Source organism: Lissotriton vulgaris, chromosome 3_1, assembly GCF_964263255.1.
Source record: "Lissotriton vulgaris chromosome 3_1, aLisVul1.2, whole genome shotgun sequence".
In the NCBI taxonomy this organism is placed as follows: Eukaryota; Metazoa; Chordata; class Amphibia; order Caudata; family Salamandridae; genus Lissotriton; species Lissotriton vulgaris.
In genome coordinates, this window is record NC_141689.1 from 187,627,940 (window position 1) to 187,654,076 (window position 26,137).

General features: G+C 49.1%; 1 protein-coding gene and 1 pseudogene across 1 annotated transcript in view; both read left to right on the forward strand.

Moving 5' to 3' along the window:
• Positions 1–26,137, forward strand: part of LOC147726190 (uncharacterized) — a 606,971-nt gene that overhangs the window by 82,304 nt on the left and 498,530 nt on the right. The gene's annotated exons all lie outside the window — the stretch shown is intronic.
• LOC147726191 (uncharacterized) overlaps positions 3,230–26,137 on the forward strand; it is a 67,790-nt pseudogene continuing 44,882 nt past the window's right edge.

Genomic DNA, 26,137 nt, shown 5'->3' on the forward strand with positions numbered 1-26,137 from the left:
AATACAAAAGTTACACAGACTAGCATCTGACATCCACCAGGAGAATTGCCCGTGGTCCCTGTCTGAGTGATTTGGCGTCTGATAGCAACATGGGGCTGGAAAATCCTCTTATTCATAGTAGCAATTGCAGGTATTGTATTCACCTGTTGCTTGTGCATCAATTGCCTTCCCGCTTGTTGCTATTATTGCATGGAAAAGTTAACACCCAAGCCCAGAGTACAGGAGCAAAAGGTTAAACACTGTCATGATGGTACAGGCTGTTCATGGTGTGATGTCCATCGATGTTAGGATTTTTTAATACTAATATGTGTAGCTGCCTAACATTACTGATGCTCACCCAACTGATTAACTCTTATGTATGTAGCATCATGTCCCCCCTACATTAGAATTGTAAAGACCCATACCTCATGATGTATACTGTATTGTGTTAGCATTCATGTAGCTATTTTATCAGATCTCTATTGCAAATGTGTGTGTGTCCAGCTTTTAGTAAAGTAGTGCAGGCTAAAGTTAGTGCCTGAGACGCAATTTTCCTTTCTGTAGTCGCCATGCTACACTGCAAGAAGAACTCTGTGCCCCCACTCTCAGCTTGTTTCAGCAGAAGCTGCCGTTCAGAAAGTTCCCTTATCTCATTCCAATGTTGGAACCCAGAGGCACGAATAGAATAGTTTTTTTTTTTTGTGAATAGAGACAATTTAATGTGCTGTGTTTTTTAAATTGAACTGCATATACTACTAACAGTAATTGAATTACAGTAATTGAACACAAAGCAGTGACCTTTGGTGTTAAACTGAAGATAGAGTAATGTAATCCTACATATACACAATATGCAATCCAGGGTTCAGATCCTGGCTTCCTCAATTGACCAATTGTGCGATCCATGGCTCACCGCTTTACTTCACTATGTATAATTTAACCTTAGTCATCCACCCTGGGAACATTGAAATAATTCAACACTCTACAAAAATCTCACATGTATACTGTTAATAAAAAATAAGCTTGTCGGGGGTGTGGCCAAGATGGCGGTGGAGTAGGACGTGCTTTACAGCCCCTCTGCCGCCACGAGAATCATAGCTTTGTCTAGCATCCTCTTCGGTGCCCATCTAGTCACGAATTTGGGATGCCCGGTGCCCCGTTGCTGCCCTGCCGAGATACAGAACTCCATTTCGCCACGACGGACCATGGAAGCGTGGTAGTCGGACGTGCGGCCTGCACCCACGCGAGGCCTAGGCGGTGATCTGGGCCCAGCTGCAGGAGGGAGCGGGACTGCGGCCGCGGTGTGGTGCGATACCCGACGGTTGGAGCGGGAGCGCTCTAGGGCCCTGGGTGGCCTAGCGTGAGGACTCCCCCGACTTGCTGGTGAGGCCTTGTGACTCCGCCGAGGGTGTACTTAGAGACTCTGGAGCGCACTGAGGCCTGAGCGGAGAGGAGGTGAGGAGCGGTGCCGCTTACCGGGGACAGCGGAGCCTGGTTCCCCCGTAGTCATCGGTGTTGGGGAGCCGCCTGCCGGCACACGCGCCTCGTGGCCACGGAACCTGGAGGAGCGGCCTGGTGAACGTCGGCGAGGAGGCAAGCAGCGGGAACAGAGACGGGGCTCTGTGAGCGTGGCCCGACCCTTTCCAACAGGGGGAGTGCAGTGCGGCTAGAAGAGCGGGAGCCGCGGCCCTGAGGCAGGCTCCGCGGCAGCGTAGCTGGCGCCCTAGCGAGATTGGCGCCCACCTGGAGGAGAGCTACACCGGGCACAGATCGGTGCACAAGAGGAGGTGAGGAGTAGAGTGGGGGCTGTGACTCGCGGTCCGCATTATCGGCGGACGGTGCATGCCCACCTTTTGGAGGGTGGAGTGAGGCGAGTGACCTATGTCTGTGGCTGTCCCCCCCTGCCCGGCTGGAGCCCTAGTGGCCGCACACAGTTCGGGAGACCTGGGGGAGACAGAGGCGCACCCCCCGCAGCTAACTAGACTCTTGTGTCAGAAGCACCCTGGGTATGTGGATACCCCGCCATCTTGCCCCGCGAAGTGGGACTATCCTGGTCGAGCCTTTTCTGGACGTAACCTGTGTAGGGCAGCAGTGGTGAGACACAGCGAAGCTGCTGGGGAGGCCGAAAGGCCCCTGATCCTGGTTGGTAGCGGTTGCTGTTGACCCTTGTGAAGTCGGGACCTCAAGGCGACGCTGGTCTGGTGTTGCTCATAGCTCCTTACGTGTGCTTACAACCTGGAACTCGTGTGCAAGAGGAAGGGCTGCGTGGAGTACAGAAGTTGGAGAGCAAATGATCTGCTAGGTGTGGCCTGGAAACTGGGCTTGGGGCCTCACCGGTTTTAGGGTTCAGAGACCTTCGTTGCTGTGTGGAGAGCAGGCGGCACTGGACGGGCGTAGTGACCCCCCCTATCTATCTCAAGATCTGGCTTCGGGACTAGGCGAAAGTCATTATGGCGACAACTAGAATGAAGAAAGACAAACCTGGGAAAGACAGGTTGTCAAAAGGGGCGACGCAGCCTGCATCGCCTGTCACCGACAAGTCCCAACGACGGGGTGAGGACGAGGAACCCGCAACCAAGGCCTTCATGATTGAACTTTTTGCGGCCATTAAAGAAGATATATCGGAGCTGCGCTCCCAACTAGCATCTGAGCTGCGTGAGGTGTGGAGGGACGTAGATGGAGTGGGAGAGAGTGTCGCAGCACTGGAGGAGCACGACTTGTGGACGGCAGAGGACATCCATCGACTTCAGCAAGATGTGATTCGTCTGACAGAGCAGAACCTAAATCTACAAGCTCATACCGAAGACTTGGAGAAAAGGTCCCGCCGCAATAACATTAGGATACGTGCAGTGCCTTGGAAAGGAGAGGGGTCGGACTTGCGGGAGTATGTTGAAGCACTTTTCAAGCATATCCTGAATGAGGAAGACCTGCAAGCCAGACGGATGGACCGAGTGCATCGAGTTGGATTGGATTGGGTCCCAAAACCCCTCCCCCTGATATCTTGGTGTGCGTACATGACTTTCAGCTGGAGGAGCGAATCCTCCAAAAGGCACGCAACTTCAATCCCCTTCAATTCCGGGATCATCGCCCCTTGTTATTTCAGGATCTGGTTGCTTCTACACTGCTAAAACGGCGGGAATTTAAGCCTGTCACCACTCACCTATGAGAGCAAAATGTGCCCTACTCCTGGGGGCATCCATTCCGGTTCGTCTTCAGGTGGCAGAATAAGGTGGTCCAGGTACGATCCCTGGAAATGGCCATGGACCTTTTGGGTTTGGAGCGGTCTGACTTCTCGTCCGACGGTAGCAGCTCATCTAACAGACGACGGCGACGCTCTGCGGATTGGCAAAGAGTGGGCCGGCCTGTGCCTGTGCCTGCAAGGAGGCCCAACTTGTCAGCAAGCATGCAGGAGCGGGGTGCTGCGGTTGCTTCTGTGGCCCAGGTGACTGAAGCAGCAACGGACGACGGTGAGACCCTCTCCGAGCCTCACGAGGCTCGGAGAGGGTTGATTGCAGGCGCCGGAGGTGGGCTGCCCCTACGAGGTAACACTTGTGCTTTATGTCCTTGCTCGTGAGGGAGTCCTGTATCACGAACTGGAGGAATATTGACTGGTGCCATATCCCCCTGCCTTTGGGGCCTGTCTTACTCTGTTTTTTGTATTGTGTTTTTCGTCTTGGGTTTTTGGTGGGGGTGGGGTGGTGGGATAGGGGGTTAGTGGTGGTAGCAGTGGATTGATCACTTTGGCAAGGGGCTGGTTTAGGGGTCCTCACACACATGGTGAGCCAGTGGAGGGTGGGGTCTGGACGGGGGGGTAGACCACACAGAGGGGGATGGATCTGGCTTGTTTGGGCGGCTCCATGACACAATTGGTAGTCGGGTGGGATAAAGGATGGGGGAGTCAGTCACTCGATAGCTCAGTGTAGATGGTTGGGGTGGATTGCCCCTGAGGAGCATTGTCGTTGGTCCTATCAATGATGCCGCTTACTCTAGGGACGTGGAATGTTAAGGGGCTGAATTCTCCCCAGAAGCGCCAAAAGATTTGGAAATATATCATTGACCACCAGTTCAAGGGACCCATCTGACTAAATCAGAAGACTCACGCCTTAAGCACAAACAGTTCCCACTTTCCCACTTATTTATAGATCCTCCGCCTCCACGAAGCAGAGGGGAGTGGCCCTTATGTTCCGGTCGGCCTTGCACTTTCAGCCTATGGGAGTACAGAGTGATAAGGAGGGGCGCTGGGTCATGGTGAAGGGCCTCCTGCGGAGCAGACTATGCACCTTTATCGTAATGTATGCACCTAACACTGGCCAAAATGGATTCCTCCAAATCCTCTTGGGGAAAGTCATAGATTTTGCTGAGGGGCCATTGATTATCATGGGGGACTTCAATTTGGTGTGGCAGAAGGACCTAGATAGCACTCATTCACATGGGCTCGTTTTTCTCTGATACGCAACAGAAGATTTTAGGCATGGGCCTTTTTGATGCATGGCGTTCCCTGTATCCCCAATCTAGAGACTACACTTTTTTCTCCCACGTTCATCGCTCTTATTCCCGACTTGACCACTTCTTCCTGAGTCAGTCCCTCCGAGGCGACCTCCGCGAGGCCAAGATTTTCCTACTGTTCGTTTCCGACCATAGCTTGCTCGCAGTGTGCCTTCATTGGGGCGTGAAGGGTAAGACCAGCCCTAGATGGTATTTCCCGGCGTCCCTGGTTCGGGACAAAACCTCCTGTAACACTTTGAGGGGAGTTAAAAATGAGTTCTTGGCACTTAATGACCCGGGGGACACTTCAGTTTTCACCACATGGGACGCCTTTAAAGCGTGTGTTCGTGGGCATTGCCTGGCCCTGAATGCTGCCCTCAATAGACAGCGTGGTTGGGAAATGGAGCAATTATAGGAGGAGCTCTTCACTCTAGAGAACGCACACAAGGCGAACCCCTCGAGGCAAGCATTGCGGCAGCTAACGGCAGTTAGAGGTAAAGTCCGGGCACATTACAACAACAGGGCAGAATATACTCTGCTAAAATTAAGACGTCTTTCCTACTCCCAGGGTAACAAGGTAGGGAAGCATCTCGCCAGGCAGCTCCGGGACAAGGGGGAGTGGGAATACATTGTGGGGATTCAGGACACTCAGGGCTTAGCTCTACAAGAATCTTTATTCGGGAGACCCTCTTGATGCCGCCGGGCAAAAAGAGTATCTGCAGACATTATCGCTGCCCCAGGTATCAGCGGAGTGGAATGAAACGGCCTCTGCTCCCTTCATCAGAGAAGAGGTGCTGGCTGCCATTAAGGCCTTGAAACCCAATAAGGCCCCGGGGGCGGATGGGTACACGGCCATTTTCTATTAGACGTTTGCCTCTGAACTCAGCTCGTACTTAGTCCGGTTGTTCAACAGCATGGCGGACGAGGGCGAGACCTCGGGCACGATGGCTGAAGCCCTGATATCTATCATACCCAAACCCAGGAAAGACTCCAGTAAGTGTGCCTCCTAAAGGCCGATTGCCCTCCTGAATCTGGATGCGAAACTTTACTCCTCCATCATTGCTCAACGGCTCAACGACCTGGCACTCATACATCCGGACCAATCAGGGTTCATTAAAGGGCGACAGACCCACAACAACACGAGGCGGGTGATACACCTGATTGAAAAGGCCAATAAGTTCAAAATCCCGGCAGTTCTGGTGGGGCTTGATGCCGAGAAGGCATTTGATAGGGTGGGCTGGGGTTATTCCAGACGTTGACCGCCTTTGGCTTCTCCTCTAAATTTTTGACAATGATTCGGGCGAACTACCTCTCCCCGAGGTCCAGAGTGGCGGTAAATGGGTACCTGTCTTCCTTCTTTGAACACTCACGGGGCACTAGGCAGGGGTGTGCCCTATCGCCTCTGCTTTTTGCCCTAAGCATAGAACCTTTAGCACTGGCGGTGAGAGCCAACTCCGACATCCACGGCCTACCCTTCACTGGGGAGACACATAAGATCACTCTCTTCGCGGACGATGTCCTTCTCTCCCTCTCTGATCCGGCCACTCTCTTCCCCTCTGATCCGGCCACTCTCTTCCCCACGTGCAAGCAGACCTGGAGCGCTTTGAAGCGGTAGCGGGGTTCAAAAACAACTATGATAAATCCTACGTCCTTAACCTCACACTCCCCCAATCTGAAGTCCTCCATCTCAAGGTGCTAACACCCCTTCCGTGGGCCAGTTCCTCTATTCAGTATCTGGGGATCAACTTGACCCCCCTGCTAGGGAAAACTCTACTCTGCCAACTTCCCCCTGCTCTTAGCCAAGATTCAGGCCGACCTGGCCCGATGGAGGGCAATGTTTATATCTTGGCTGGGGAGAATTCATGCAGTTAAAATGTCCCTTCTCCCCTAACTGTTGTACTTGTTCCAGGCCCTTCCCATTGAACTCGACGAGGAATTTTTCCGGCGAATGAAATCTATGATGTTACGCTTTATTTGGCAAGGGGGTCGAGCACGCTTCTCCTTCGCCATCCTGCGCAGACCGAAGAAGGAGGGAGGCGTGGGGCTACCTGACATTCATTTGTATTATAAAGCGGCACAACTCCGAGTACTAGTAGAATGGTCACAACAAGAGTCAGAAAAACACAGGTTACACATGGATCGAACCGTTGCAGGGAGGAAGATCTGGGATTTGGTATGGAAGCCCAAGACCGACAGGCCCAAAAAAATGCTTATATCAGTACCCCCACTAGCACCACTTTGAAGGTTTGGGACTCAGTCTCCAAAGATGATAGGTGGACTACATTCCCCTCCCCCTTTACGCCCATACACTTTAATTCTGCCTTCCCCCCAGCGTTGACCGAGGGCCCCTTTGAGGCTTGGAAGGAGGGAGGCTGTCTGGCACTAACACACCTATTCAATAACTTAGACCCGCTCACCTTTGACAGCTCTAAGAGGGACTACTGGGTTAAGGAGAATGAACGATACCACCACGCACAATTACTTCACTGGGCGCTGTCCCCTCAAGTGAGAGATGCAGCTACACAGCCCCTCACGAAGTTTGAAGCCTTTCTGACCAAGACTTCCTCCTTGAAGGGTGCCATCACTTTTATATATGGGTTCCTATTTTCCACTGCAATTTCCCCTAGACCTCGATACATGTCCATGTGGGAGGGGGTCCTTCAACAGTACATTTCTGATGTGGAGTGGACACACTTATGGTCAGATATAGCCAAGTTTAACCACTCCGTGGAACTTAGGGAGGCGCATGATGGATTGGTACTTACACCCAGCCAAGCTGAGACAAATATTCCCTGGCACTTCCAATAGATGTTGGAGGGGATGTGGGCTACTAGGGGACTTTCAGCATATTTGGTGAGACTGCCCTATTATCCTTCCGTTCTGGGAGGAAATTCTTGCCCAAATTAAGGAAATGTTGGGATACGCCATTCCTGCTTCGATGGCCACTACCTTACTAATTCTCCGTGATCCCAGTCTTGAGCATCAGACGAAGGCAGACAAGAAGATTATGTGGCTCAGGGGCGGCCAAGCTCACCCTCACTGCGGCATGGAAAAGGAAGGAGGCACTAGCCACCTCCCTTTGGCATTCGCGCCTATGGAAGCTATTGAGTTTGGAGAGGATGGCTGACATCTTCCAGGATGATTTTAAGAACTTTGAATTCCGCTGGAGCCCACTGGTCACTTTTCTCTCCAAGGGTCTTCCGTCCGCAGTGTGTCCTGCTAGCGTTAGAGCCCTCCACCTATTTCAACTGTGATCTCCTGCCACTACGCGTCTTGACCTTTGCCGTCTGTAAGTTGCTACCACCACTGGGGAGGGAGGTTTTTTTTTTGTATTTTGTTGTTATTAGTGTGATTTCCTTCATATTGTTTCCTCTATGACAATGCCTGCCAGGGAACTTGCACGCGGAAGCTCTCCGTTTGACTCAGCGTAAGGTGGCGGCTGTTAGTTCTTGCCTGGGGAACGTAGGTTATCAGCCGAGACGCTGTGAGGGCATCCGCCCTGAATTTTCACTGATCTCCCACTTAAATTACAAGCCGTTTGGTATTACTCATATATGTCAGAAACTGCACCTTCCAGAGAACGACTCTATATGATAAGGGTCAGGCTAAAGGACGCTTTGTCCGGCTTAACATGATGCATTCAGGCTGTGATTTCAATGCTACCCCCTGCGTGGGACGATGTGCGAGATTGTCGCATGTTTTTGTGTTTTAAAATGTCAATAAACATACCTTTGACAAAAAAAGCTTGTCTTGCATTTCATCAAAATATAGATTATATATAAACTGACACATTTATGACAAACTGACACATTTTGAGAAACATGTGGACACATCGTCAGGACATGGGATATGTTTTTTTTTTAACTTTATTGTTCCAGTTTATACATTAAAACAATAACACATAACTGGCATCCTTTCAGTGCATGTACGCAGATCGACTAACTCAGTAGCGGCACTTAGGACTACAGGCAGCATCAGGGATGGAACGGACTCATGGGTAAGGGATACAAAAGCACACAATAGCACAGTGAGAAGGAGCCAGGCATGGCGCTGATACAGGCGGTGAATATCACTGGGATTCACGCCCCTGCTCTCCGTCAGACACAGACCCAACAGGCGCTTTCAATCCACCACCCCCACTTTCAGCCGTGTTGCATGAGGAGAGCTCCTCTTCCGCCAGCCCGATGCACACATTACGCGCCAGGCCATTAGATCATCCTGCGGCTTCTCATCCCTCCGAGTGAGTTGCATGTGAGTTTCCGCGGCCAATGAGCACTCTCTTACATCTCTGAACCAAGTGGATACCTCTGGGACTCTTTGTCCCATCCAAGTTATGGCCACCCTGCGCCTAACTAGCACCAACATTAATTGGAGGAATTTGTACGAGAGATTCTTTTTTTGGGCTTCCAGAGCAAGCAGACAATGCAGGGGCTCGAGCACTAACCAAAGGCCCATGGCTGCAACTATTTGCTCCCCCACCCATATTTGCCTAACCAAAGGGCAGTCCCAGGCTAAGTGCAGGAAGCCCGCTTTCTCAGCGTGACATCTAGGGCAACTGTCTCCCCCATCCTCAGAGATGCGCTTCAATGATCCTGGGGTTAGGTAAGTGTGGTGTAGGGAATTGAAGTGCGTCAGTTTAAACCTTGCATTGCAGGAGACCTTGCGGGTGAGGGTACCTATGCGCGTCCACTGTCCCTGGTCCAGTGGAGCGTCAAGATCCGACTCGCAGGCTGCCCGGTATGGTGGCACCGGGGGGTCGAGTCCCTTTTCATGGCCTTTTAGAGGAGCGAAATCAACCTACGCTCCTTGCCACAGGAAAGAAGGATGTCTAAAGTGTGGGTCAGTGGCGGTGCGTCTGGGTACTGGGGCCAGGTGACCTTCGCCACCTCCTGAAGGCCCCCGAAATGTAGGTATTGTCCCCGTCCAAGACTAAAGGCCTCTTCCGCCTGCTCATAAGTAAGAAAAGACTCATTAGGGTAAAGGTCAGCCAAAACTTTGCAGCCTCCCTCCCTCCAGGAACGAAAGGACATGCATTGGCCCATATCGTTGAAGGGGGCTAGTATCCAAATCGGGAGTTCCACAAAGAGAATAGTTTATTCAGATTTGCATACCTATCCCTGGACATAGTTATGCTCCCACACCAGAGAGACCTGAGATCGAGTAAGATGGCCTTGGAAGCCTGATAATGTGTACCCATTCTGCAGGTGGTAGCTCATCCCTCAGTGCCTTCTTTGTTCAGTTTTTTTCCATTAGGGGCAGGGTTTTGCGAGGTGTTGGAAGGCTTATTTTGTGTTACCAAATGTTCTGGGGCCAGTCCCTCGATAGCTGTCCCACAAGGCTGGTCAGACCGGGCTCCACTGCAGTGTATTTTACTAATAAAGGTGTTAGATTGTATTCTCCACTGTTGTCCCGACTCTTCATTTCTGGGAAGGCCAAGAGGTGGTCGCGAGTGACCCGGGTGGCCAATTTTGGATCACTTCCTTCATTACACAAACACCAGTGTGACCATCTGTTCCATGCGGATTTGTAACACTTAATCGTTGAATTTGCCCAGTCTCTGCTGAAAGTACATGCTGCTTGTTGCGATAATCCCTGGACTCCATGCTATCAGTTGGAGAGTCTTCTCTTGTACCAAATTATGTAAATTGCCATGAGCATCCTTCACCAAGTGCAGAGTCCTGGTAAAAGGGTTTGGAGAATACATAGAAAGTTCCAGAAGAACTGGATACTAAACTTGCAATCTCCAAATGGGTGTCACCAACACCAACTCTACTCATTGACACCTCCTCTGTGTGGTCAACCTGTTGATCATCGAAAAGGGTGGAAAAGGTTATCCTGCGATGTGACTCCAATCCAGCATCAATGCATCCGTGGCTTCCACTGAATTGTCTCAGTTGTATGTCAGGGTGAACGCCTTTGTCCTTCTCCACCAGGAATAGAGTGCTTAGAAAGCCTCTGAAGAGCAGAGAGGTGGGGGTTATAGCTCCCTTCTCGAGTAGGGTAGTGGAAAGGAAGAAGCGGAACATGTCTCCCACACTTGTTGGGAAAGAAAGGGTATTGCTTACTGGTAGCTCCTCCTAGGTTGTTGGAAGCTGGGTCGCAACTCGTCTTGTCACTGGGATTCTGCTCCTACACACAACTGTGCATAGAGACTTGGAACCTCATTGAATTAGGGTGTGCCAAAACTCACCTTAGTAACCAAAATACCCTACCAGACTAGCAATCAGTGTCTCATTGGTTCTTCCATACCCTCAAGGATTAGACAACCCAGAACATGAACTTAGAACACCTCAGGCAACGTAGAACACATGAACACTCTTTCATTATACTAACATACCAGTCCAAAACGAGGAGCAAATAAAGACACGTGCAGGTTTGACATATTTATTTCTAATGCCGTGTTCTCAAGCGCAGTATCTTAGCTAATACAAGCAAACATATTATAAGCAACAAGGTTATCAGCATAGTTACTATTCCATAAAATACAAAGGGAGAAAGCATGTTAAAATGCTAAAGGGAAGAAGGCTAAATTACACCTCAGTCTTACCCTCCCTTGCTAGTATATTATATTGTATCTACAGAAGGTCTCTTTGGGTTTTAGAAGGACGGCCCCATACCTCTGGTCTTAGTAGAAAGAGATCACATCACCTTCTACACCAGCTCTCTGCATGCGAATATTCATCAAGTGTGTTTGCATGTTCTGCGCAGTACAGTTCGAGGCATATGGGCTGCAGATGGTACATTATGAATAGATCGCCATCTGGTATTGGGCTCGGATGATTGCACTTGTTTTTCTCTTGGAGAGTTTTTTTGTAGATTGGTGACTCCTCCTTTGGTTGCTAGTGCGCATGGGCATCGGCTCCATCCTTAGATTGTTTTTTTCCGCCATCTGGTTCGGATGAGGATCGAAGCGCTCCAGATCGACTTCGGGAAGAAGTGATATTTCGGCGCGTATTCCCTTTCCAATTCGACGGTATTGTTATCGAACGCGATTTCATTTCCATTCCGACGCATTTCGACTCCAACATCAAAAAAAAACTTTGGTCTACGTCGACGAAAGAGAGGCCTTTCTCGACGTGGTTAAGCCCGGAGTCCATGGAAATGACTCCATTTAATAAATGTCCAACGTGTGGTGCTAAGTTCCCACACAAGGACCTACACGAGGTGTGCAACCTCTGTCTATCACCTGAACACGAATCCAGGGACTGCGAAGCCTGCGCAGCATTCTCTTCCAAGTCTACAATTAGAAACCGTCGAGCTCGAAGACACGAGGTTTCGAGAATGCAGTCGGAGGCAATCCCGGAGCTGTTCGAAGACCAGCACCTCAAAGAGGAAGAGGATCATGAAGAACAGTCGGGGTCGGAAGTGGACGAGTCGGATGTCGAGGAATTCGAAGTTCAACAAACCGTGAGTGACGATGTCCCCTTATCAAAAAAATGACCCCGTGCGGTAACGACCCCGCCTTCGAGCCCGGTCAAACCGCTGAAAAAAGTTTCCGACGCCCCGCCAACGAAACAGAAACAGAAACCGAAACTCTCGGTCTCCCACCATGTCGGATCCGAGAAGCGGTCGACATCGACTTCGACACCGAAGCTTCATGCAAGGGAAAGCTCAGCATCGAAACATTCCATGTCGAAACCGAAACATGCTTCGACGTTGAAGACTCACTCGACACCGAAAAAATCGGAATCGAGCACATCCTCGGTGCCGAAAACACCGAACATTGACGATCGGAAGCAAAGGCACCTTTCGGAACCAAAAACTTCGGTACCGACACAGGAGCAGCAAACAGATCCAAAACAAAAGACTTTGTTTATCGATCCACAAACTGGCAAAGTAGTGACAAAATCACCGAAAAAGAGGAAGAATGAACAGCTAGATGACAAAGCTCTTCATACTAAGAAGAGAACAATGGGGACAAATACAACTCCTCCTCCTTCTCCTCGGCCTAGAGTCACACCCTCTTCTCCTATTCCTCACACTATGCCAACTATTCCTCCACTTTCTACACCAAGACCATCTACACCTCAAACAGATGTAGACATTGATACAGGGGAGGGAGAACCTCATGGGGATGATGACACTATCCCAGATGAGGAAGACCCATGGGAGAATTATGATGCAGGGTCAGATGATGACAACGACCCACATTTATATCCCTCAAAACCTTCACCACCTGATGATAACACAGGTTTTGTACAGCTAATTAATAGGGCAGCAAAATATCATAAGGTAGATCTACATACAGAACCTCAAGTAGAGGATTTCCTATTAGAAACACTACCTACTGCACAAAGAACATCAGGCACTCTACCTATGCTGAAGAGTCTTCTCAGTCACACAGCAGACATATTCAAAGACCCAGTGAGGGCTAGGGTGTTAAACCCAAGAATTGATAAAAAATATAAGGCAGCTCCAAAGGACCCAATATTTATCAAGGGACAGGTACCTCTGGACTCGCTTGTAGTTACAAACGCTCGCAAAAGAGCGAACTCATTATCTACGGGAGAAGCCCCTCCACCTGATAAGGAGTCAAAGTTAATTGATGCATCAGGCAAAAGAGTAGCATCACAAGCGGCAAACAGCTGGTGCATAGCCAATACACAAGCGCTACTTGCACGCTATGATAGGGCGCATTATGATGAGTTAGAAAAGCTCATCACACATCTTCCTAAGGAACATCAGAAAAGAGCAGATCAGCTTATACAGGAAGGAAAGATAATAACTAACACTTCCATTAAGTGCGCCTTGGACGCGGCAGACACTGCAGCAAGATCCATCAATACCAGTATCACAATAAGAAGACATGTATGGCTTAGGGTCTCAGGGTTCAAACAAGAAGTACAAACATCTTTATTGAACCAACCTTTTGATCAAAAGACACTTTTCAGCTCAGGTACAGATGTGACTTTAGAAAAGATGAAAAAGGACACAGAAACGGCTAAGTCAATGGGAGCATGACAACAGCCAACACAAAGAGGTTCCTTTCGTAGATCCACCTATAGAGGGGGCTCAAAAGGTACAGGAACAAGTCAGCAATCTACCTCTTTCACACCAACATCCCTCAGAGGTAATTCAAGAGGCAGTTACAGAGGTAACAACAACAAGGGTAGAGGTCGCGGAAATAATAACAACCGCAACTCCCCAACCCAAAAACAGTGACTTAATACAACTTCCCCCAGACCTTTTTTTCATTTCATTTTCCAATCTTTATTTCGACCATTTGGTCATAAAAGATACACATACAATAAAATCACATAAATTCTGTCAAATTTGATAAAACGTCAGTACATGATTTTAAGATCAAAACAGACAATAAAAACAATTATTAAGAATTGAAGCGATTCTAAAATCTACCCAGCATTTTTTAAAAGACGATTACGCGTATACCAAACATTCGTAAAGAATTTGGAAAGTGGAAAAACAGTTGGGCCGGAAACATCGGATTTTAAAATCATGTACATAGGTGTATATTCCCTGCCACCCAAATTCTTAATCAAGGGCAGCAGCCAATGCTTTCTGGCTGCCTTGTAAGCTGGGCAGAAAAAGATCACATGCAAATCATTTTCCTCTTTGTCAACACAAAGAGGACAGTACTTGGTGGAAGGGACTTGTGACCAGGTGCTGGAAAAGGACCGAAAAGGCAATGTACCGTATCTCCACTGGAGAAATAACTTTCTGGTAAGTATGGGATATATGGGGTCGAAAGCCTTCTCAAATGTGTAGAGATCCTTGGTTTGCAGGAATATGGAAGAAAGGGACCCCTCTGTCTGGGTAGCTAAAGCCCTTGCCCTCTTATGTTCATGGTACAGATTCGCCAGGGATCTCTTGGAGATTCTAGGTGCTGCATTTGCTGGTTCGGTCCACAATTCAGGGAGCCCCAGATCGGTGCAAATTGACTGGATGTTTTGGACCCAGGGAATACTGAGCGCCTTAGGGTGCTTTAATAGTTCGACCAATTCCGCCCTGTAGTCGGCGAGATCATCGCCGCTCCATAGCCTGCGCCAGAAGGCAATGGGTCTTAGACTTATCTCGTCGGCAAGTGGCCGTAGCCGTAGATCAAGCCTCAGAGGAAGGAGTGGAGTGCTAGGGGGAAGTGCGGTTATTTGTCTTATAAACCTATTTTCCGTGGAAGACAAGTTCCGACATGGAATGTGGCCCCACAATTCAGCCCCGTACAAGATCGCCACCCTGGCCTGGGTCTTATATATCTGAATTAAGGCCCCCAGTGGGCGGTAGGTCGAACCAGTCATCATCCGGGATATACTCCCGGTAATTTGTACTAATTTAAGGTTAGCCCTGCTCTGATGGGTCCCCCAGGTCATATTTTCATTGAGTGTCACGCCGAGATATTCAAACGTGGCTACTCTTTCCAGCCGCGCTGCTCCCAGTTGGGGATTCGGGCGCTGTTTGGGGCTTGGATTCAATACCATATATTTGGTTTTTGTAGCGTTGATTTCCAGCCCTCTATCCTGACAGAAGGCCACAAAGGCGTCGAGTATCCTTTGGATGCCCATGGGTGTTTTAGATATCAACAGTGTGTCGTCCGCGAACATTATTGCGGGCACACTGTTGCCATTTAATTTGGGGGCATCTGTGTAGTTGGTGGCGTTAAGATGGGCGATTACCCCGTTGACGAAGAGGCAAAACAGGGTCGGCGCCAGCACACAGCCCTGTCTTACCCCTCTGCCAACGGGGAATCTATCGGTCAGCTCCCCCGACCTCCCACACCTCACCTGGGCATAATTATTGTGGTGCAGCCTCTGCAAGGTCAATAAAATATCTGGTGGTACGCCCATCCCTGCCAAGATGACCCAAAGTTTTCCCCTGGGCACGAGGTCGAAGGCGGCTCGTAGGTCCACGAAAATCGTGTACAAACTACCGCCCTCGAACCTCACTGTCCTCCAATAGACCAGATTCAATCTGAAGACCTGGTCCACAGTCGATACCCCTTTCCTAAATCCTGCCTGATAGGGACTGAGGGCGCCCACCTCCTCAATCCATTCCTGCAGCCTATTCAGGAGAACCCTGCCGAACAGCTTCTGTGCTACATCTATCAGGCTAATCGGTCTGTAGTTGGCTGGGAGGAGGGGGGATCCTTTTTTAAAAATCGGGACCACCTCAGCCCCCAGCCAAGTACTAGGGATTTCCATCCCACCGAGGATACCGTTAAAAAGAGCAGCGAGGTAAGGCACCCAGACGGTGGGCTCCTGCTTAAACAGGTCTCCCGGTAGCCCATCCAGTCCAGGCGCCTTCCCCGAAGCCAGGCCTGAAATAGCAGCAGTGACCTCGCTCAGTGTAATTTGATCCGCCTGAGGGCCCTGCCTCTCTAGTTCGATTGGCGCAGGGAGTTCTCCGGACTCAGCGCTATATAGGGACTGGTAGTGGGCCTGCCACACTCCAGGAGCTATGTTAGGCTCCACTGCCGAATGTAGACTCCCTGATCCCCCATTCACAATCCTCCAGAACAGGCGTTGATCTTGTATTGCTAGGGCCTTTGTGAGTTCTTCCCACTGGTTTTCCTCCCATTCTATTTTGGCCTGAGCAAGAAGCTTCTTGTAGGCTTGCCTGCATTGCTTAAGGCGTTCCCCTCCTGTGCCCTCCTTGATTGCTCCAAGGAGTTCTGTTTTGGCCCGTCTACAGGCTGCATTGTACCATTGTGTTTTACCTTGGCACCTCTCCCTTGGCTTTCGTAAGTTACGGGTGAAATGGGGTGCCGCAACTTTTATGAGTTCCTCGTGGGCATCAAACAGTTTACTCCTTATATCTATTTTATTTGCCACACTGTCAAGATCCCCAACAATTTCCAGGATGGGGGTAATCTCTGCATAAAGCAGTGGGAGTTTATCCTTGTTTGTGACCATTTGCTCCCACCTAATTCTTCTCCTACTGTTATCTAGGAGGAGCGTGGGGTGATTCCCTTCCTCATGGGGCACTGGGGCCTGGGGTGCTGGATGGACAAGGTCTAACTCGAGGGCATTGTGGTCACTGACCAACCTGTCTATTACCCTGAAATCCTGTATTGTTGACCACCTCGCTAATTGGACCAGGACATAGTCCAAATGAGACTCTCTTCCCCGACGATTGTAAGTGTATTTGCCTGGTATGTCGGAGTTAATTCGCCCATTACACGCTCTGAGTCCAAACCTTAACGTAAGGGCAATAATTTGCAGTGCCAGTGGGGTCCAAGCTTTCGGAGATGGCACATCAACCCCTGGTACTGCCCACCTAACTTCTTCTTCTGATAAGAACCCTTCCTGGAGGCCGGGGAGTGGCTCAAAGTGAGAGTTAAAGTCCCCACCCACCACATAATATGAATCAGTCGACAGTTCAGATAAAAGGTTCGAAAGTTCATCAAAGGTCGGTGATTCTTTTGCCATTCCCATCGGCCTGGAATAGATGTTGACCAGCAGGAGGTTAGCTTTGTTTGGCCATGTTAATGAGACCGCAAGGATGTCATCAGAGTTGAATGGGAGCCGTGTAGCCACACAGCCCAGGTGAGCAGCAACCCACGTCGTAAGGCCCCCTGATGGGCGGCCTTTGCCTTCCCACCTAGCTGGGATGAAAAATGATGAGTAGCCTTGATGCCCATAATCCTCTCTGGCCCAGGTTTCCTGGAACATGCATATGTCACCAGTTTCTATGTACTTTTCCCAAGCCGGCTCTTCCAATTTGTTAGCTAATCCCGCGATGTTCCAGGAGATTATCTTCAAATGTTCGGAGGTGGCAGATGTCATACCATGAGGGTTGGAGGAGGTGAGTCCAGGCTCCACTTGAGTTGCGGGGCCTGTAGCGGGGGCAGCAAAGGATACATGTGGCACCGGGGATCTCGGCTCCCCATCGCCCACAAGGAAAGGAACCATAATTGTCCCCTCAGCAGCAACTATCCAGTCAGTGGCTAGGTGGGAAGATTCGGTTCTGCCATGGTCTAAAGCAGCTGGATCATTCAGTGGGCCAGAAATTGAACCGGAGGACACAGTGGGGGGTTCCAGGAGGCCACAGGAGCCCGAGGCCCCTGGCACTGTCTTACAGACTGTAAGTCAGTCGACCCCATCCAAACCGTTCAGACAGTTAAAGCGATTAAAATCGCAAAAAGGTGTGTCCGGCGGTTGGAAGTGCGGGCGTTGTACAACGCCTTTGTGTTTGCGTCTGTATTCCACCCTTGTCCAGTCATCGTGTATTGGGACCTGGTGCCTGGGAATCGGGGGAAAGAAAAAAGATACTGGGAGGGTCTGTATGGTGGAATCAAGGGATCGGTTCATTCCTCCACAAATGTGTCTAACCGTGCCCGGATCCTTGAAGGTTACCATAATACAGTCCCCCACTATGGTTTTCCTGGTCTTCCCTAGCCATGGGACCCTTCTCACCATGATGATTTCGTTATTAAAATGGGATGGCAAGGGTCGGTTCCAGTTAAGCCATTTGATTACCTTTTTCTTAAGGGATTGGTAATCCTCATTTTCCCCTGATCTTAAGTGGGGGGCACCAGCTAAGACCACCATTAGTCTATTAGCTTCAGGCGGGAGGTCTGGCCTCCGTGGTCTGGGAATTGGGCAAACGGGCGTGGGTGGGGGGGCATTAACCTGATCTTGGTGTATTCCAGAGGACTCTGTTTGAGAGCTATGGGGGGCTAGATCCACTAGGTGAGTAGGTCTGTTGCTTTGGTTATTGTGCCGTGCCTGGAGTTGGATGGCCATAAGGGGTTGCAGAGGGGGGGGCAGGTAGCGGGTTTCTGGGGGGGGCTTTATTGGCATTAGTTGCAGCTTCTACTTTGGAAGGATCCCCAGCAGAGGAATGGGTTCCCACTAGCTTTGTCTGCTTACTTACTAGAGTGTTCAAAGTGGTAAGAGAAGTTTCTAGTAGGGTGAGCCAAATCTCGACTTTTTTTAAACTGTCGGTAATGGGCTGCAGAAGGGAGCGGAGTAGGAATTCAATGCTCCCCTTAGCAGAGAGTGGAAGGTTTAGGTTCGTCAAAATAACCTCTGGTTCTTTAGTGGTGGCAGTTATACTGGGGTTTGGGGGCTTAGGAGGTGGAATGGTAGGCACCATCTCCGTAGGCTTCCCCGGTAGAACAATGTTAGGACGTTTCTTGCCAAAGTCAAGATGTGATATTTTGGATTTCTCCCGCCCCCGCTGTTTTCCGAGCACGTTTACTGGGTGGGGGCCTATGTAACTCCGCCACTACATTTAATTTGGACTTGCTCTTATTAGCCAATTGCATAGGTAGGGTTTGGGTTACCAGGTTAACAGGGGTGTGGGAAGACTCTAGGGGGGCTGGCTCTGTGTTTTTTCCAGGCGCTATCCCTGGAGTAGAGGGAATTTCCCTTAATAAGACGGGGAAGTCCTCGAGTGTCGAATTAGTTAGGCTGCTGGGTGGCGTGCCTTCCTCTTGAGTGGTGGGGTAAGGGATGATATCGATCAAGGGCCTGGTTTTCATAGATTCAATGGAGCGCCTGCGCTCCACCCTGCGTTTCTCCAGCGAACCTTCCTTGTCCGCCTCACCTTTAGTGGGTTTGAAGTAATTATCCAAAGTCCCAGAGCTGGAGGCACCATCCCTTGAGGGGGTTTCCCGTGGTGGAGGCGAAGGCATTGCCTTGATTGTGACACAGAGGAGAATCCAGAGAGTGGGCCCAGCCCGGTCTCCTTCGGCCACTGATGGCCTAAGACGGTCCCACCCTTGTCCCGGGACGCTCCCGCGCGCTCCCGCGCTGCAGTATTCGTGCACTAGGATACAATTGGGTAATGGGTAAGGGCGTGGCGATGAGGGAGAGCGGCCCAGGTGTTGCGGGCGGAGCGGAGCTGTGACTCTTGGGAAACTGAGTCCAGCCCCTCCTGCTCGCAGCCCTCACAGCCCTTAGCCCTGGTCTGTCCCAACAACGGCAGCTCCCAAGTTCCAGGCGCCCCTTGGCGAAGCGGGACCCGCGCAGCGGGTTCCGCGAGGTCTGAGGTCAGAGGCAAAGGCAAAGGCGATCCAAACGCCGTCCAGCAGGTCCACGTACTGCCCAGGTATGTGCGAGTGTTGTCCCACGTAGAGGGAGGAATCCGGCAGCTTTCACTGGTCAGCTGAGGGCGGGGCGATGAGGGAGAGCGGCCCAGGTGTTGCGGGCGGAGCGGAGCTGTGATTCTTGGGGAACTGAGTCCAGCCCCACCTGCTCGCAGCCCTCACAGCCCTTAGCCCTGGTCTGTCCCAACAACGGCAGCTCCCAAGTTCCAGGCGCCCCTTGGCGAAGCGGGACCCGCGCAGCGGGTTCCGCGAGGTCTGAGGTCAGAGGCAAAGGCAAAGGCGATCCAAACGCCGTCCAGCAGGTCCACGTACTGCCCAGGTATGTGCGAGTGTTGTCCCCCAGACCACATAAAACTGGTCGGGGGACGTCTATCACAGTTCCTACCTGTCTGGGAAAACATCACATCAGACAAGTGGGTGAGACAAATTATCCAACATGGTTATTGCCTAGAACTTACAGCTACCCCACCAAACATCCCCCCCAGACAGCGTCCAATGAGTCAAGACCATCTGACATTGTTAAAACAAGAAGTACTATCACTGTTACAAAAGCATGCCATAGAGAAGGTTCCAAAACATCAACAAGGGACAGGAGTATACTCTCTATACTTCCTAATCCCCAAAAAAGATGGGTCTCTAAGGCCAATCTTAGACCTCAGACCTCTCAATGCACACATAAACTCGGAACATTTCCACATGGTCACGCTCCAGCAAGTACTTCTTTACTGAAGAAAGGGGACTTTCTTTCTACACTGGATCTAAAAGACGCTTACTTTCACATCCCAATTCACAAAGCCCACAGGAAATACCTAAGGTTTGTAGTGGAAGGACAACATTATCAGTTCAAAGTCCTTCCGTTTGGAGTCACAACGGCACCAAGGGTGTTCACAAAATGCCTAGCAGTGGTTGCAGCACACCTAAGAAGACAACAAATACAAGTCTTCCCTTACTTGGACAAATGTCTTCACAACACACAGAAGACCATTCAATTGCTGCACCACCTAGTGTTTACGGTGAACTACAAAAAATCCCACCTACAACCAAACAAGATTCAACAATACCTAGGGGCTACTATAGACACAGAAAGAGCCAAAGCATACCCCAATCCAATCAGGATACAAACAATGGTCACGCTGATACAAAGATTTCAACCACAACACTCACTACCAGCACAAGTGTATATGCAGCTGTTAGGCATGATGTCCTCCTGTCCTCCTGCATACTTCTAGTACCATATGCCAGACTACAAATGCGTCCACTACTAGAGTGTCTAGCGACATAGTGGAATCAGGCTCAAGGTCAGATTACAGATCTGGTGTTGGTAGACGACCGTACGCATCGCTCTCTGAAGTGGTGGAACACAACCAACATTTCCAAGGGACGGTCGTTCCTAGAACCGATTCCACAAGTGATACTGACAGCGGACGCATCGCTCACCGGATGGGGAGCACATATGGACAAATACACAGTACAGGGAAAATGGAGTGTGCAGCAAAAGAGACTGCACATCAATTACTTGGAACTACTTGCAATATTTCTAGCATTAAAAGGTTTCAAAATGCAAATAACCAACAAGGCAGTCCTGATCAAAACAGACAACATGACTGCAATGTATTATATTCAAAAACAGGGGGGGGACACTCTCTCCAACTATCCAGACTAGTACAGGACATTTGGAGATGGGCCATTCCTCAAAAGATCTATCTGTTAGCAGAACACCTACCAGGAGTTCAAAATCAGATAGCAGACATCCTAAGCAGAGAGTCAGAACAAGTACATGAATGGGAGCTGCACAACCAGATACTGCAACCATTCTTCCAAAGATGGGGGCAACCAGAGATAGATCTGTTTGCCACTCATCAGAACGCAAAATGCCAAAACTTCGCATCCAGGTACCCACACCACCGCTCCCAGGGCAATGCACTATGGATAAATTGGTCCAACAAATTTGCTTACGCTTTTCCCCCTCTCCCACTAATTCCATTAGTGGTTCGGAAACTGCAACAGCATTCAATGACAATGATACTAGTAGCACCCACGTGGGCAAGACAGCCGTGGTTCACCACGCTACTGCAACTCTCACAGGTGCCACATCAAAAGCTAAAATTATTACCCATGCACCTTACACAGAGCCATGGAGAAATAATGCACCCAGATCCCAAACAATTGAAACTGGCGATCTGGCTCCTGAGGTCATAGGGTTTGGATATCTAGATTTACCTCCAGAATGTATGGAAATCATTAAACAAGCAAGACGTTCTACCACCAGAGCATGCTATGCAGCAAAATGGAAAAGGTTTGCTGTATACTGTAACAGTAATCACATCAACCCTCTGGACGCATCCACTAAACAGATTATTTGCTATTTACTACACTTGCAGCAATGTAACTTAGCATATACCTCTATCAGAGTTCATCTCGCAGCTATAGCGGCGTATCTACAAAACAGACAACATCTTTCCCTGTTTAAAGTACCAGCAATTAAAGCTTTCATGGAAGGACTCAGAAGTGTCATTCCACCAAGACTGCCACCTTCCCCAGTCTGGAATCTCAACATAGTACTTACCAGACTAATGGGACCACCCTTTGAACCTATGCATAGGTGTGAAATACAATTCCTCACATGGAAGGTGCCCTTCCTCATAGCCATCACTTCACTCAGAAGAGTAAGTGAATTGCAAGCGTTTACAATTCAAGAACCATTCATACAGTTACACCAAAACACAGTGGTTCTTAGAACAAACCCAAAATTCTTGCCTAAAGTAATTTCAGCATTCCACATCAATCAGTCAGTGGAACTACCGGTCTTCTTTCCAAAACCACAGATGGTAGCAGAAAGAGCCCTACATACATTGGATGTCAGAAGGGCAATATTGTACTATATAGAAAGAACACAAGCTTTCAGAAAGACAAAACAGCTATTTGTGGCGTTTTCTCCTATACATAAGGGCAATCCCATCTCTAAATCAGGCATTGCCAGATGGATTGTAAAATGTATACATATATGCTACTTAAAAGCAAAGAGGACATTAACTGTTCCTCCTAGAGCTCACTCTACACGTAAACTAGGAGCATCTATGGCATTCTTGGGAAACATTCCACTAGATGGCATATGCAAAGCAGCTACCTGGGTTACACCGCATACCTTCACAAAGCACTATTGTGTAGATGTGCACACAACACAACAAGCTAGAGTGGGACAAGCTGTATTAAGAACTTTATTTCAGACTGTTGCAACAGACACTGGTGACCACCGCTAGGGAAAGAACTGCTGTATAGTCCATTCATAATGTACCATCTGAAGCCCATATGCCTTGAACGGAATATGCTACTTCCCAGTATGCATCTGTTCTTGGCGTAGAGGGCTGCAGAGTGGTACATGCCCTCCCAGCCTCCCCGGAAACCTGTGTCTGTTCCAACACTATCTTATTTAGATACACTTACATGGGCATTTCTATCTGTATTCTATCATACTACTCCATCTAACCCTACTATGGCAAAACAATCTAAGGATGGAGCCGATGCCCATGCGCACTAGCAACCAAAGGAGGAGTCACCAATCTACAAAAGTCTCTCCAAGAGAAAAACAAGTGCAAACATCCGAGCCCAACACCAGATGGCGATCTATTCACAATGTACCACTCTGCAGCCCTCTATGCCAAGAACAGATGCATACTGGTAAGTAGCATATTCCCTATTAACCCCTTCCCTGCTCATGACGAGCTGAGCTCGTCATGAGGCACAGTGGAGCTGTGCTGATGACGAGCTGAGCTCGTCATAAATAATGTAAAATAGCAATTTCCAGCACAGGCTGGAAATTGCCTTAGCAGCCAAGGTGTTAAACGCGCTAAAACCAGAGTTGGCCACAGCTGCATATGTATTATGACTAGGATGTGCGCTGATCAGACCCAACAACAACCACTGTGTTGAAATAACCTTGAAGGCCTCAGCACTCACTGTTCAGACATAGCTTACCAAGCAAATCTGATACAATAGGAAAACATATTATTCTCGTGTGAAGCAAAATATTCTACTAGGCTCAAAGCATTAATAACAATATGAGCCATGTGCAGAAATGCAGCAGAAAGGAAAAATGGCGTTTAAACTTCTAACAAGCTCAGGCTAACTTAACACAGTGTGAAGTCAAAGCCCATCTCCATGACCCCTTCCCTTGATCCGATCACGGTTAAGATAAGATTAGATAAAGGGCAAATTTAGGAATGCAGAGTTCAAGAACAATAGTCAGAACAAGTTTCAAATTTGCACAAAGAGGAGAGAAAAACATTTTAAAGAATAAAAAACCTCATAGTTCTTCAATAGTTCAATTTCTAGAAAATTTTTGGCTGTGGACATAGTGAAGTCAATAGGTCTGGGCAAAAAAATTGATGATTAAGTAAAAAATATCTGAACTCCAATAAGTGGCGTCGGTCATGGAAGAGAGACGAAGACATATTTCATCCTAATAATGTATATGCAAAATATGCAGCAACAGCCTCTAACAGGAAGTCACTGTTCTCATCTGAAAATAATTCGGCCATCCAATTTAACAAAGGGAAAGAGCATACATGATCCTCAATTACCGGAGCCTCTAGCACCATCAGAGGACAACTCGGTGGGTTTTCATTAAAGCTGCGTGCCAAGAAATCTTGCGCCGCTGCGAACACACACATTCCAACGACCCAGTACTCCATGCATCCCTGCAAAGGCCATAATCCCTCCATCAGAACAAAGCAATTCATGAGCAACTAAGGGGCTCAAAAGTTGATTATAATCCGCATCGGGAGACACCGTATTGCAGAGACACAAATCCAGGGCCCATTCGAAATCGCAACTCAGGCAATGAAAGACAGGCTGGACGCATGTAAAGTAGGAAAATCGTAATGATAATCCATAAGATGCACTCAAAGTAGCAAGAGACAGCGCTCCATAGTACTCAAGCATTCGGGTGCGAAGCAGGCCCAGCCGGGACAGCTCGTCTTGTAACACAGGTTGTGCATCCATTTTGAAACAAACAAAACAGTAACACCACGCCTGCATCCAGAGCCAGCAGTAAAGGAAATCCACCAAACAGGCTGGAAAAAATAGAATGAAAAAACGCTGGAAACACACCAAATATAGTTTGAAAATGTGAGAAGTTGGCCTGGTATATGATGATCTCTAATTCTAGTGATCACCTTGCACCATTCCAAACGACCCTTATGGGGATTGGTTGTAAGTCAACCTTATAGACCACCTATCCTAGGGGTAGCATGGACATAAGCAGTCTCAGGCTAAACTCAAGAGGGCATGTGAAGCCAGCTGTTCTACCATATGCAATCCTTTTAACATCAAATGAAAGGACACCACACAAGTTATATATTATAAAATATATGTATTTATTACTAGAATAATCCCCTATACTCTTTATGAGCACAGAAGCACAAGCGTTAAACAAAGAACTTCATATAACATACAATAAGCTGCACAATTATGGTTAGGCCGGGTGGCCACTCAAACCATATATTAAAAAAGTGGTATAAGTACCACGTCACGAACAATGGTAAGGCCTAGGGCCTTGGGAATCGCTGGGCCTACTCTGGACTAACGAAGGTTAGGACATAGGAGGCCTACAGGATGCAGGTGCAGTGTCTATAGGCAACCGCGATTACCATGCAAGTCAATGGTGCATAAAAATTAGAAAGATATAGGTTTGGGAGTCTTCCGACTGGACTTGAACTTAGCCACTTGAAACTAGGACACCAGGGATGTAAATCACTACAGGGACACCGGAGTACCCTCGTTACCTCACCCACAGGAAGCATGTGCATAGGTGTCAAAGTGTGTCGGGTTTCTTCGTGGAGTTCTGTGGACCCTGAGGAAAAGATGCTGCAGGCGACCAGGAGAGAAGAGTACGGTTGGATCCAAGGGTGGATCGAAGATGTAGAGTACCTGAAAGCAGAGGGGACAGAGTCTAGGTCACTAGCCAGTGACCAGGATGGAACCAGGAAGGAACCAGGCGATGTCGGGTTGCGATCAGGTGATGTTGGGTAGTTTGTCTCCGCTGCCACATGGATCAGAATGTATCGATGACAACCAGGAGTTGAGCACGGGCTGTCCCACAAAGGCTCTCGCTGTTGGCAGTGTCGGTTCTCGAATCGGAGTCAACAGGCATTGGCAGATGCAACCCACGCAGGACTCGAAGATGGCTTCTGGATCGGACCAGCAAGGTCAGATCGGTGGCTCCTTTTCAGGGAGCTAGGGCCAGTCTGGAGCAACCAGACCAGCAGTGTAAATTTGAAGGATCGTCGTCACAGAGGCCACTAGCCAACGGGCAAGTGACCGGACAACGCGTCGAGCAGGAAAAGTCCAAAAGGGCCACACGTAGCACTCGGTGAGTGTGGAGAGGTGATCTTCGGTGCTGTAATGACCAGATTCTCAGACCAGATAGAACCAGCTCACTGAGCAACACCAACCTGGCCAAAACGTAACCACCTCCCTCCTCAGGACCCATCTGTCCAGGCACCTGGGTACCTACCTGAGGATGGGGAACTCGCAATATACAAGCTCATATCATCAGAAACACCACTAAATCTATAGGGATTACTAGGAATACTCACTGATTACTAAGGACATCCATGCCCTACACCACACTCATACCTCATAGTCTCGCGACCACATGGGTCCAGACTAATC